The sequence below is a fragment of the Ahaetulla prasina genome, chromosome 1 (genome assembly GCF_028640845.1).
Source record: "Ahaetulla prasina isolate Xishuangbanna chromosome 1, ASM2864084v1, whole genome shotgun sequence".
Classification (NCBI taxonomy): domain Eukaryota; kingdom Metazoa; phylum Chordata; class Lepidosauria; order Squamata; family Colubridae; genus Ahaetulla; species Ahaetulla prasina.
Genome location: NC_080539.1, coordinates 310807259 through 310822198, shown reverse-complemented (window position 1 = coordinate 310822198; position 14940 = coordinate 310807259). Strand labels below are relative to the sequence as shown.

At 36.7% G+C, this 14940-nt stretch overlaps 1 protein-coding gene across 5 annotated transcripts in view; it reads right to left on the bottom strand.

Moving 5' to 3' along the window:
* DPH6 (diphthamine biosynthesis 6) overlaps positions 1 to 14940 on the bottom strand; it is a 278777-nt gene that overhangs the window by 79571 nt on the left and 184266 nt on the right. The window lies entirely within an intron of this gene.

Here is a 14940-nt window from a genome sequence, read left to right as displayed (position 1 = left end):
AACCTGTCAACCAGGAAGGAGAGAAGGGAAGCTTTAAATGTTCTAATTTACAAGAATTCACTTTAATTTAAGGCAGAGATGATTCCCAAGGTTTTATGAGCCCCCAATAACATACTGTGATATATTGTATAAATATGATATAAAATTAAGCAGTAGCTTGAAATAAAATAACATACCTACTATTTCAAGTAAATGTTATTAGATCATTATGTTTTTCTTACTTTGCTAATTTTACATTAAAAAGTTTAAGTGAGTTACAGTATATTTTGTCTTTGTTCTTGAATGCCCAAGATAAAGGTATAAGCCATCATACATGCTAATGAAGCAATTTCAAGAATAAACAGACTTAGCTTCAATCATTTATGCAATGGTTACATCAAGGCTTGCTTCTTTCAATGCATTTTATGTTGCTTTGTCCTTAGAGACTGCCTAGAAGCTTCTGTTTCAGAATGTGGCTGACTGCCAGGATTTTGACTACAGCCACAAAAACACCTTGTACTACACCGTTTATTACTTGCTTTAATGGTTATCAAATTCTTTTCAGATGAATTCACTTCCTTGTTTGGACTTAAAAGCCAGATAATCTGGAATTCCCTCCCTACCAGCCTCAAGTACTGCTATGCTGTGTCATCATGGGAAAAGGGGAAATATGTGTTCCTAGAAGGCATGAGCCAAGATAGGCAAAGTATATGTGAAGAATACACACTCCCAGCAGTCATTCAAAGTATGATGGTCCTCCCAGGTCCCCAATTAAAACAAACAGCTATCTATATCAGGCAACAGAGATACAGGAAAATGTTGGTTAAAGATGATCACTTCAGTGACATCAGCAAAGGCATCATTTCATTCTGCGTTGCAGAAGGAAGTAGTAAATCACTCCTGAACTTTACCAAATATAGATTGTTAAGATAAATTGAGTGTTGCTTTAGTGCCACCATATGATGAAACCATCAGGTCAGATAGCATTCAACATCCTAATGAGAAAGAGCTGAAAATCTTTTGGAGTACTGACTATTTATGGTGCCGTTAGATTAAAGCTTTTGAGACATCCTGTGCCAAAGGTAGATATACAGCAAAGGAAAATCCAAAGAAGTAAAGAAGTGGGAACATGGAATGTAAGTAGCATAAATTTGAGGCAGTTCAACACAGTGAAAAATGAAATGAATCAACTACACATTGATATCTCAAGCATCAACAAAGTGAAATAGATGAGAACTGGACACTTTCAGTCAAAAATCGTATTGTTTAATACTCATGAAATAAAAAAGAAGGAATACTGTGGCTTTCATTGTTGAAAAGGATATAGCAAAGCCTGGATAATATCAGTTAGGCTTGTTATCTATTTATGCTTCAACTACTAACTTAGAAGAAGAGGATTCTGACAGGTTTTATGGTCAAATTAATCTGAAATCAAAATAATATGCAAGTATAAATATATATTAGGCAATTAACATACAGTTTGATCTAGTGGTTAAGGTATTAGACTATAAACCAAGAGCCTGAGAGTTCTAGTCCTGCCCTAGCCATGACAACCAGGTGGCTCTTGACTAATCACTTTCTATCATCGTTGCTCACTTCACAAGGTTGTGGTTGTGGGGAAAAATAGAAGAAGGAAAGAATTTTAGGTTTGTTCGCCACCTTGAGTTATTTATAAAAATAATAAAGGGATCTATCTATCTATCTACCTACCTACCTACCTACCTACCTACCTACCTACCTACCTACCTACCTACCTATCGTTATAGTAAATACATTGCCTATAGTTAGAGACTGAGATGTCAGAATTGGAAATAGTAATCAGGAAAACATTTGGATTGTATGGCATAGGAAATAGATATGAAGCAGGAGACTGCTTATGTGCAAGTTCCAGTCAAGTAACATCACAACAAAACCAACCAGTTTCTATAATATGATCATCAGCATATACCACGGGTCAGCAACCTGTGGCTCTGGAGCTGCATGTGGCTTTTTCATCCCTCTGCTGTGGCTCCCTGTTGCTGGTCGGCTCCACAATAGATAGAGCTTTTGGTTAGGACAGGTAGAGGAAAAAGGACGCCATGCTAGGAGTAGACTCTATGGTGTGGGAACCGGACTTTCAGTCAGCAGAGGAAAAAGGACGCTGCACTAAGAGGACACTATGATGGGGGAACTGGACTTCCAGTTGGCTCCAGAATTGAATGGGAGCTTCTGATTAGGACCTTTGTGGCTCTTTGAGTGTTTAAGGTTGCCGACCCCTGGCATATATCCATTATTTTCAAGGAGAACATAATCACTCTGAAGTCCTAACCTTGATACAGAACCAGAATGTTCTGAATTAATTGCAGAATGAAAAAAGTTGTTAAATATGAAAAGAGACTGCCAAAGACGTATAAACAGAAGAAATCATATCGGTTTCAGAACAGAGGGAATTGCCAAGAAGAGAAGCCAAAATCAGGAAGGAATTTAATTTTACATACTAATGCTGGGGATCATTTAAGGAAGATTAGAACTGTTCATAGAACAAGAGAGTCCAGATGTTCAAGGTGATTTAGAAGAGGCTGAAGATTAAGAGGCATTATGACTGATGAATGTTGGATAATTGTGAAAGCCAAGGAATAAAAAAAAAGATCAAGGTGTGCTTTACTGATTATAGAAAATCTTTGATTACATTGACTATGCCAGGCTGTAGAATATTCTTGGGAAAATGGGAATACGAAAAAAAATCCCATTATCCTCCTGGAAAACCTACACACAGAACACAAAGTGACAGTCCTGATGGAATGTAGTGTAACAGACTAGCATCAGGTTTGCTAAGAAATGCAATATGATTGTATCTCCTTATTTATTCAATATATATGTTGAAAATATATTGAGGAAGGCTGGACTAGAAAAAAAATGAACATGGTTTTTAAATTGGAAGAAGAAACATCTGCAATCTGTTATGCTAGTGACACTCTTTTGTATCTAAAAATCCAGATAATCTGCCAGCTCTAATGATGAAAGTCAGGAATATAATGAAAAATGGAACAATGACTAAATATAAAGAAAACCAAACAAATGACAACAGTAACCAGCCTTAGACATTGACAATGAACATCCTGAAGTGGTCAATAGCTTCTGCCTTTTTAAGAGTTATTTTCAACAGTAAAGGGACTAGCAATCAAGAAATATGCCTTATGCCAGCATCGGATAGGGCATCAAAGAAGGCCAGGGTTGCAATGAAGGCTTTGGAAAAAATATTCAGATTCTGTGTCATGTCTATTCCCTCAGATTTTAGAACTGAGCATGCTCAAATTAGTATATTTTGGATACATTATGCATGACCCAATTCCTTTGAGGATTCCACAATCCTGTGAAAGATGGTAGGAAATATAAGAAAAGGATCTCGGAGAATGAAGGAGAATAGATCCAACTACAGTTATGATTGGGTGAACAGTCAGGAGACCTGAAGGGACCAGTTGAGAACATTCTGAAGAAGATCTAACTAGTATGTTTGCTAAGAGTCGATACAATAATAACTCGATCAATTTGAAACCATAATGTATCTTTTCTTTTATGTACACTGAGAGCATATGCACCAAGACAAATTCCTTGTGTGTCCAATCACATTTGGCCAATAAAATTCTATTCTATTCTATTCTATTCTATTCTATTCTATTCTATTCTATTCTATTCTATTCTATTCTATTCTATTCTATTCTAATACATCAAGAATCTTTTTATACATATGAATTTAAGCAAGAATCTGTTTTCATATGAATGACCAGGGGTTGCAAAACTTCAAGCTGCCCTCAGTAATACTTAATTTTGCTTCATCTCTAATTTAAATAGGACTTTCTTAACATTATTTAACAAAGAGTCTGCTATGATTAAGTTTTGTGATTGTTTAAATATATAATTTTTTTGTTTTTAAGTCACGTTAAGTCATTTGAAAGCAGAATAAGTCTTTAAACCTACAAAAAGAAGTCATTTTTTCATTTCTGACACTACTATCCAGTTCATGGCTTAGAAACGTACCAATTTTGATATGAAATATTTGAAATACATCTTCCTCAATGATTGAGGATCATTTATTTACAAGTTCATCACAAAAGCCAACTAATATTACACACAAAAAAGGGCATTTGTCAAAAAGTATTTTGTTTCTACAGAAAATGTGGGCTTGCTGTTTCCAATAGTAGTCTAATATTGTTCATCACATCTGTAGTTTAGCAGCTTCTCCTGCAGCACAAAAACTGGTCTTGGGGTTAACAGCTGAATCTCCTGGAAAGACTCACCAAATACAATTTCTTCCAAGTCCAACAGATTTTATTCTTATCAAGCATACACTAAACTTCCCATGTATGGTGGTGTGTGTGTGTGGGAGTGGCTCTCAAGGGACAGTTCTCCGCCTCCATTGATCCAATAATGCTCAAGGGGCACTTCTAGCTATGAAGAGATAGATAAGCAACTATGTTGTTTGGGGTCCTTGCATTAAATCAGTAACCATATAGAATTGCAGATTCTATTCAGATAACTTTACATAAAATTTATTGAACTCAATGGGCTACCCCTTTAAACCAACTGACTCTTGGCAGTGAACAATTCTAAAACAAAACAATTAGAAGCAGAACAAAATAAATATATAAAGATGATGAGAAAATCATCATAATAATTGTCAATATAGCCACTAAATGGGGCCCTTAACAGGCATGGGAACGTTGTCAGGTTTTTAAAAGCCTTATGAAAGGCTAACACGATTGGGGCCATCCTAATTTCTGAAGTGGAGAAGAATGTTTCCTGATCCCTGCCAACTGACAGTCCTTGGCTGATGGTACCTGCAAGATGCCCAACCTGCTGTATTGAAGTGGATGGATAGAAACTATTGGGAAAAGACAGTTTCTTAGGTAACCCAGTCGGAAGCTCTGAAGGGCTTTATGTTCTGCTCTTTCTTACAGTTCAAGGTGATATCATACAACATCATAAATAAAGACAATCAAAATAAAAATATAAAAACCACACAAAATATTCTTTGAACATTAGGTTTAAAAAAAAATCCCAGCAGCAATCATGGTGTGAAACTATTAAAGAGTCAAAAATTAAAGCCACGTGATACAGACATTCTGAAAAAAATGGCCATTATTTGATAGAAGGATAATCAATGCTTTCAATTTTATTGTAATACAGATTGGTTTAATATAAATTCCCTCTGAGAAATTTTTGCAGTACATTGTGTTTAATTTTTTTTAAAGTGTTTTTAAAAAAAAAAAAAAACTCATGACAATCAAACCATGTGAACACCCATATGCAACTTCAAATCTGTCCTTATAAAACTGCCTGCAATTCACAGAACACTCACACATGTAACTATTGGAAGAGTATGTTAAACTATTTGGCAATCAAAATTTATGATTAGCAGCTGAAGAGGGGGAGGAGGAAATACAGAATATATAATAGATTAGCAGACATTCATCAATTATATTTTTAAATTGTTTAAGATGTCTAAAATATTGTTTTGCCGTGCTATATATAACCAAAAAATTGGAAGAAAAAGAATGCAATTAATATTTTTGTTTAAAAGAACAAATGTTTTTTGTAAGGGGGGAAAAAGATGTGTGCTATTTAAAAATGCGTGCCATTGAACAAGGGAGTCCAGCCAGCTATCAAGTGCCATATTGACAAGATTAGCAACAAAATAAAAAAGAAATTATTTAGCAGGATGATATTTTCTTTTTTATAGGTTTATTCCAAAGTTAAACCTGTAATCAAGCCAAAGCCCTAGTTAAATTTACTTTATTTAACTAAAAATAACTTCCTGTTTGACCTCAATTTTGCATGCACATCGACCCCCACCCCATACATTAATTATCAGATAGGAAGAGCTGTTCAACCAGTTCATTTCCCTCATTCTTGAACAGATTGTTTGAGACATAATATGAATACTAATTACTGATAAAATAACTGTCAGTATTTTGAAATATGTACCAGATAACATTGCATTGAAAGTCTCCTGGATACTTCTGGTAAAATTAACCATGTAGTCACTGTATTTTAAAAGTTCAAAACAATTCATGGATCACTTTGAAGAAAACTACTCAAGTTTTAGACTCCAATTCTGTGTTAACTGTTCTCATTTTTGAAGTACTGGTTTATATTTTTCAAAAGTTATAAAAAGGCTCTGGAATACGTAAGAGAAAACATGTAGCTAGTTACTTTTTTCTACAGTATATAGAAGACTTAATGGCAAACAGATAAACTTAGTAGCACTGTTCAAATGGTTTATAACATCAAATGAAAAAAAAAGCTTTTGGTAACAACACTCTTTTTACAAAGAAACCATTAGAAAATAGATGTATTTATCTCCTTTCAATTGTATTCTAATTACAAATCAGCCATCATGTTGATATTAATGAAGACTCTAGCGATGGTGGTTCTGAATCTACAAAATGTATACTTTTCCTCCAATGGGTTCTGACTTATGAAAGACTATCCCATTTATCCTCATAACCTTTACATTAGTTTGATTAAGCAGATGGCTGCATTAACTTCATCTATACAGCTATAGCATATGCAACCAAAATCTGCCTGGAAGAGTTAAGGGAATTTACCTTTTCCAAACCAGTTTCTTCAGGTACCTGATCTGATTTGCCTCAGATAGCATCATATTTTATATTGAAGCTAGGTTGAGTTGAAGTTGCTGGGGTTTAGGTCTGTGTTCTGTATTGCCTGGATATACTGCCCTGCCCTATAACAGATCATTTTTTGCATTACCATATTTTTTGGAATATAAGACATACTTTTTTCACTCCTGAGAGGGGCTGAAAATTTGGGTTTGTCTTATACTCCGAATCTAACCCTGCCCACCCACTGGCCCCTACCCTTCAGCCTCCGCACATACTCTTCCTGGTTGCAGAGATTGCCACCGACAATGGCTTGTGTTTTTGGGCTCCACATGTTGCATTTTCAGCCTCCAAACACTCCATTTGAGAGCCCTGCAAGGCAGCAAGGATCACCAAAGCACATTGCCACTGATCACCGCCCAAAAACACAAAGTATTTGGAGGCTGAAAACGCAACATGTGGTGCCCAAAATGGCTACCTGGAGCAGCTGCTGCCTTCTCTTACCCCTTCCACGCTTTTCCTGCTATAGTCCGAGAATCAGCTGTGCTTTTGAAGCTGTTTTTCATCCCCAATGTGAGCTAAGCGATCTTCTGTGCTTTGCCTGCTTTTCTAATTGCTGCTTCCTCTGACGATCAGCTGTGCTTTAGAAGCTGTTTTTTAGCCCCAACCAGCCCCATCCTCAAAACCAGCGAGCGAACTAATGTGCTGAAGCTGACAGGCAGAATACCCCCCCCATTGTCCTCCCCAAAAACTAAGGTGCATCTTATACTCTGAAAAATAAGGTAATTGTTGCCTCCGTCTCCTTCATGTAAGCTTTGATAGCATTAGAAGAATGTGACAGTGATGTAGACCTGTTTAGAATTAGTTGTACTGTGGATATTTCCAGGTCATTTACATTGTTTTGGGAGTCTCCTTTTGTTCACATTCCTTGTGTTACTTTGTCTAAGTAGCATTTCCCCTGTGTATTCAGAAGGGCATCTATTGTGAACAGGGCATGGTAAGACAGCCACATATTCCTGGTCTAGGATAGGTGTTCCATGAATCATCATTTGAAGGAGCTTCTCACCTGTATTGGGATCAACATTGGGATCAGAATTATTAATTATTAATTAATTAATCTGGCAATGAAAAACAACCAATGAAGAGAAAAGAGAATTTTATCTATCACATTGCATTTATGCAAGGGATCGGCTGGCCCTGGAATCAGGTGAGAATCATAAGAGCCACATATATGGTGTAAAACATGGACACAATAAGTGACTGTAGGATCCAATATGGGTCAGTCACCTGGACCAGAGGTTTTGTCTTCCAAGCTTTTGGACTCATGTGGAGCCCAACTTCAGGGAACTGCACTCTAGCAGACTTGTGTGTTGTACTGTGTGGCTCGATATTTTTTTCTTTTAAAGGGAGATCAGCCTGAAGATGCTTAATTTCTTTATATTAGCATTATATTTTGTTGTTGCACATACATTTCACAGTTCACTGCTATAATAATGGAAGTACAACTGATAGATTTCATTTCTATAACATGAGTATGCTTCTGATGTTTAATAACATGATGCACGTGTGAATGAGAAGCATGTGTGAATAGTTTTGTCCCTGAAACACTCCATTATAGGAAAATTAGAATCATGAAAAGAGATATCGTATTGCTTACTAACTATAGCAGAGGGTAAGGAGAAGTGAAGGGTTGCTTTAAATTTCCATCTGATCCCTATTCAAGGCACTTTCAGATGCTAAATTTACCAGAAAGAGGCCACATTCTTAATATACATTAATATGGCTGCCAAGTTTGGTTTTTTATTTTCAGTTTATAGTTGAAAGTAGTGTTTTCTGATTTTTTTTCTCCCTGTTCCAATGGAACTCTTCCAGGCAATTTTCTTTCATACATTCAGCTACAAATAACTAAAATCAAGTACTTTGACCTCCCAGCATGGCAGCATTCCTTAAATTGCAGCTAACTAATATTATTGTTAGTAACATCAGCAATTTGAACCATTCTCTCCCCTAAATCTCAACCCAATATTGAACATATGTACTCAACCAAGAATTCAAGAGGTAGGAAAAAGGATTGTTGATGAAACAACAAGGGATCCATAATTCAAGATAATCCCTCAATGGAAGACAGTGACAGCTTCAAAATATTGCTTTAGAAATTATGGAGAATATGATTAAAGGGCAGGAATAAATATATGTTCATAAAGGATTAAGAGATTTGGGGGGAAAAGCCTTTTAAACCAGAAGTTTCAAGCCTGAAGAGTTATATACTTTATCAATTCATTATTTATATATAAATAAATCCATTGACTGCAGTCAATATTTATGAATAGTTTCCTGTAAGCAATTACTATATAGTCTTTCTACACTAAACTACAATTCAATGCATCTCTGATTTTACAAGCACTGTTTTTAAGCTTATTATTTACAATGGGTCAATAAAAGCAAAGGTGTTCTGGTTAGCAATTTTATGATTTGGATTTGAAAGGATCCAAGATACCCAAGAGCCAATAAGAATAATTTTTGGTAGAACACTTATATTATTGCAATGTGGGTATGTTGGTTTGAGAATCATCAGGCACTCACCATTATCAACCTATAGAACCATGGGATTCTCTTTTAATTTTTCGGGAATGAAGGCAAATATATGTGTCCCAGGTAATGCACAGAAGTAGTAATTCACCTGTTTCTAGGTAAAGAGCCAATACCCAATAGACTTTGTTCTAAATGGATTGATACCTGAATGATTGCTGCCCTCTGAGAGGTTAGAGTTCACGAAGATTCAGTGCAACCCTGTCTTGCTCCCCCAAGTCAAATAAACCACCATTTGTTCAATCAAGGTAAATAAGCACATCTGACAATGTGTTAATTGGCTGCCTCTGGTCAGCCATGTGCACCTCTGACCTTATTGAAGGTTTAAATCAATTTAAACTTCAGGCAATAAAGACTTTCACTGATTAAGTTAGAGAGAAATTACCTTTTCTAAAGGGATTACAGTTTTAATGTGGTGAATCTTTAATTTAATATATGGTAATTCTTTCTTCCTATGTCCCTTGTATTTAGCTAACGATAGTAAAATTGCATTTGGCTACATAAATCTTTTTTTTTAGAGCAAAGCAAGTTTTCAGAAACTTTTTCCTGCAACAATTAATGTATGCAAAATAATTTATAAATTATACAAATACGTTTTACCTTACTGCTCTACTTTGTTCAGACAGATTTAGAAACCATTGAAACAAGCAGTTTTTTCTTTAAAAAATAAGAATGAGTAGTACCACTTTAGAAGGCTAAATTAATAGGTACGATAGTTTTAGAATTGCAATAGATAGGTTCTGCCTTTTAGGATAAACCATCAACAAGAAAAGAATCAAACAAAAAAATATGTTGCAGACTAACTAGTATTCTTGTCAACCTCATAATAAAGACATTTCAAAAGCTATCAAGGATCTATTGCACATATTTGCTTGCATAATACCATAGTGTTATGGTTGGCTACAATGCAGGGATGAAATGCTCCCGGTTTGGACCGGATCAGGCGATCCGGTAGCGATTGCGGCAGGTGGTTCGGCGAACTGGTGGCAAAAATCCCTGCCCCGCCCCTGCCCATGCCAACACAATTGCCCGGCCGCCTGCTTGCTGCTTCTTTCTGGCTTGGTCGCTTTTCCCACCCGAATGGTAGGAATAGGTTGTAAAAAATGCTTTTAAAACTAAAAAAAAGAGGTTCTGATAATCACAGCTGAGCCGTGCGATTCTCAGAGCCTTTTTTTTACTTTTAAAAGGCGAATAGGTAGTAAAAAAATGTTTTTAGAAGGTAAAAAAAGGCTCTGACGATCGCACGCTTCAGCTGTGATCATCGGAATCTTTTTTTTTTTACTTTTTAAAAGCTTTTTTAACTACCTATTTGCCCAAATAGGTAGTAAAAAAATGCTTTAAAAAAATAAAAAAAGAGGCTCCAATGATCGTGCGCCACAGCTGATCACACACCCCTGCGTGCGCTGTTCTACTTACCTTCCTTCCCATGCCTCCTTTTGGCGTTCACTGTGGGCGCGCACCTCGTATTGGGCAGGCAGAATGCATGCGCAGCCATCAAACAAGTAGTAAACCGGTTCAGATTTCACCACTGCTACAACGTGCTGAATGTACTGAAACTCTTATTTCACAGTCAAATTCCAAAAATGTTACAACATATAACATGACAAAAAGAACTCATGCTGTTTCCTCACTCAAAAATAAATTAAGATTACTTTGTAAATGTAGTCCTCAACTTAATAGTATAATGAACCCAGTGTTAAAGAACTTAGAATGCTATTTTCAGAATCAGCACTATGTACAAAGATACACCAAAGAATTGGAAAGAATGTAGGTGTTTCTCTATTTAGACATACTCAAAATGAAAATAACTTTTTATATAATAAAGTAGCTAAGAAAATACAAGATATTCAAATGAAAAAAATCCCACTACATTAACTTGGAAGAGGAGTTTGGAGGATGCCGTAGGGATTGACGGTAAGTCTTATTTTACTTAACATCTTCATTAATGCAATGCAAGACAGGATTAGCAGCATACTAATGAAATCCACAGCACACTCTAAGTTGTAGGGTTTTATTAATATAAATGAGAATAGATAAATACCAAAGGCTCTGCACAGGTTAGAACTACTAGGTAGAAACAGAAATGAAATTTGACAGTTGAATGGAAAGAAATCCTGGGGCATACCTTTTATAAAAGGCCCAAAATATACTGAAGGAAAAGAAAGCAATAGGATGGCACAAGTACTTACCACAATGGACTACTTGTTTTATATCTAATGGCAACAAATAAACCGCTAAGACATAATGCATAATTGACTATAGTCCTGGAGACCTCCAAAACAGAATAATTTGAGGGAAGATTAATTGCAGTGGGTAAAGGCAGCATTTGTAGGTAGTGGCTAAAAAGGATTTTAAGATAAAGTAAATGGCAAAGAGAAGGTGATAATGGCAATCACAGGTTGGAAATGTGATTTTATGGAAGAAAAAGAAACATCTGAGGCCAAAAGAAGCAGCAACATCTTTAGGTCAAGTCATTATTGCTTTCATTAATTGAGGACCATTTCTATTGGTTGCATTCTTTCCTGATCCAGCTTCTCTAACGATTACTAATTGTTCTTCATCTGTTTAGTTTAAATTCATTCATATAAGAATTTTGGTACAACAAATTTGACATGATCCATCATATAGCAGGATTGCTACTTGCCTGCCTGCATGATTTCCGTGCTTGTATGCCTAAAATGTTATATATAATTTACCAATTTCCAAAAATATTTTTAGATAAAAAACAAATATTAGAAATTTATATCCTTTCCTTCTTCCCCCTTTTATTATGTTATACTGACGGAAGCTATGAAAAATATAAACAAGAATAAGTGAAAATAATATATAGTTGATCAAGGTAGGAAAATATATATTATTTTTTATACAGAATAATCTATTCTCTGAAGAGAGGCCTACATATCTATCCATGATTTCTGTCAGCCTTTCTCATATACATATATATATCATTTTTACAATCTCATGTAAGGGTGGCACTTAAACAGAAAAAAATTGCTTCTAAGAACACATCCAGTTCTTGAAACATACACTAAACTATTATTCATTCAATAATATAATGTCCAGGGACAATGAACCAAAAATTTCTACACTCCTGTTTCCATGGACACTTCCATTCAAGGCTGTGACTTGCTAAAAAATTGGCATTCAAGGAGACTGGAGGCAGAAGTTGTAAACTATATTTGGTTGGATACAGAATATATTACTTTCAACCAATTGCTTTAGTTACAGCATATTACAAACAGGGAATCAAGTGAAGTATAAACATGTTCTTTCAGCACCAGTTTTATTTTCTCCCTACTTTTTAAATCAAATATGCCATTGTTTGCTGTAAACTATTTCAAGATTTGTAATAATGAAAAATAATATATAAATAGCATATTATATAACCCAGCAATACTATTACTATTTAATGCAAGGTTTGTTTATTTTTTTTATTTATTTCTCATTTTTATTATTTTATAAATAAATAAAGGTGGCAGACACACACAATACTACTACTTCCTCCTATTTAGTGACAATGTGAGTTTCAAAGAGGAAGAATATCACTGTGGAACCAATGATATATTCAGGTTGTGATTGCAATTCAAATTAGCACTACTGTAAGCTATGTTAATATACCTTACACCAAACTCAAGGCCCGAGAGCCGGATCTGGTCCACAGGGTATTTAGATCTGGCCCATGGGGCTGCCCTGGAAACAATGAAGGATGGTGTCTCTGCCAGTGAAAACGGAGCTTGGGGACCTCCATTTCACTGGCAGAGGGTTGCAGGAGGCTGTCGTGGCCAAAAACAGACCTTGGGTGGTCCGCATTCACCTTCCCGAGCTCCATTTTCACTGGCAGAGGACTGCAGGAGGGTGGTGCAGCTGCAAATGGAGCCTCAATGAGTGACATCAATCTGGCCACGCCCACCCCAGCAACATGCATCCCCAGCCCCTGGAGGTCAAACACAACACTGATGCGGCCCTCAATTAAATTAGGTTTGACACCGCTGCTGTACACAGTTATATTAGATGCAAATGTGGATTTTGATAAAAGTATTTGGTAACAATATATCATCAGCAAAACTCTGAAGATTCATGGGAATCTTCATGACTAGACTGGGATGTGGTGGCTCAGTGGCTAAGATGCTGAGCTTGTTGATTGAAAGGTCAGCAGTTCAGTGGTTCGAATCCCTAGTGCTGCATAACAGGGTGAGCTCCCCTTACTTGTCCCAACTTCTGCCAACCTAGCAATGCAAGTAGAAAAATAGGGACCACCTTCGGTGGGAAAGTAACAGCATTCCGTGCACCTTTGGCGTTTAGTCATGCCAGCCACATAACAACGGAGACATCTTTGGACAGTGCTGGCTCTTCGGCTTTGAAACGGAGATGAGCACCGCCCCCTAGAGTCAGGAACGACTAGCATATATGTGCAAGGGGAACCTTTAGCTTTACTTATGTTTTAGAATTTGTTTAAATGTTTAAAAATAGTGAAGATTGGTAGGAAGAAAACCATATATATAACAGTCAATTTTGCTTGACTCAGCAAAATGAAAAGACTTTATTTTAAACATTATGCACTATGTGTTAAATCCCCATATCAGCAGCATCATTTGTAGCCCATTACTTCATATGAAATTAAGACATTTAAGTAAATTCCTTTGAGTTGAATTTGATTCTTGATGACTATATAGAAAAAATCATGTAGTCTTCTTGGCTGGGTTATGGGTTATTTTAGAATTTATTCATTTTCTTTTTTTGTTATTTCCTAGTCTGGGAACATTTTCTATGGTACATGATTCAATATGATTAAACACACATTATAGACTACATTCAATAATAATGTTGGCCTGATTTTCTGTATTCTGCTATAAGCTCTTGGTATGGCTTCTAGAATGTTCTGTAATAAAATAGCATGTTGTGTCTGTATGGTGAGCACTGGGTGCAGATATTGTGCTCCGGCTCAAAAGATGCAGAATGGGAAAGTGCTTAGAATGAAAATCAACAGCATTCTAACTGCCTCTTTCATAGGGATGAAGTGGAGAAATATTTGCTGTAATATTTTTCATTGCAGCCCCACAATAGATCCAGTCCATTTTTGCCAGCTTTACCCACCATATGAAATATATTCTCAATATGTTCAATTTTTGGTTTGCTGTCTTACTAATGGAGAGCCCTCTATGTCAGTGGTCACCAACCACTGTGAGAAAATTTTGGTGGTCCGCAGAAAAATTATTTGCATTTTTTATATTGCACTAAATCAGGGGTCATCAAACTATGGCTGGATACATGCAATGAACATTTGTGTTGCTGCAGAGAGTCTCCCCCTTTGGGCTCTTTTTGTGTGAGTTGGAGGGCGGCAGAAATTCTGACTTGGGGTCTGCTTCAGCCTCCTGGTGCGGGGCTTTGGGTGAAGGCTGGAGGGAAGCGTTGCTGGTGGTGAAAAGCCAGAGGGCCTCGTTCCAGTGGGACTGTATCATGGCTTGGAACTGGCTGACCATCTCACCCCACTGAGCCTCCAGCACCTGTACCTGGCCTTGCACTCCAGCAGGTCTTCCCTCTGCTTGGAAAGCCTATGCTCGTAGTCTTCAGTGACATGCTTCTGCTGAGCCTCCTTCTCAGTCGGATTAAATTTGAACTGAGCTTTTTTGCCAACTGTTTCTCGTGGTAGCTGCTTAGCTCCAACAACTGCTTCCTGTTGAGGCCCTAAGGAGCCCAGGTGGGGAGGCAAGGGAAGGGGTGAGTAGAGGCCGGCGAGGCGCCCCTCGATGTGAGTGACCACCAAAATTTTCTC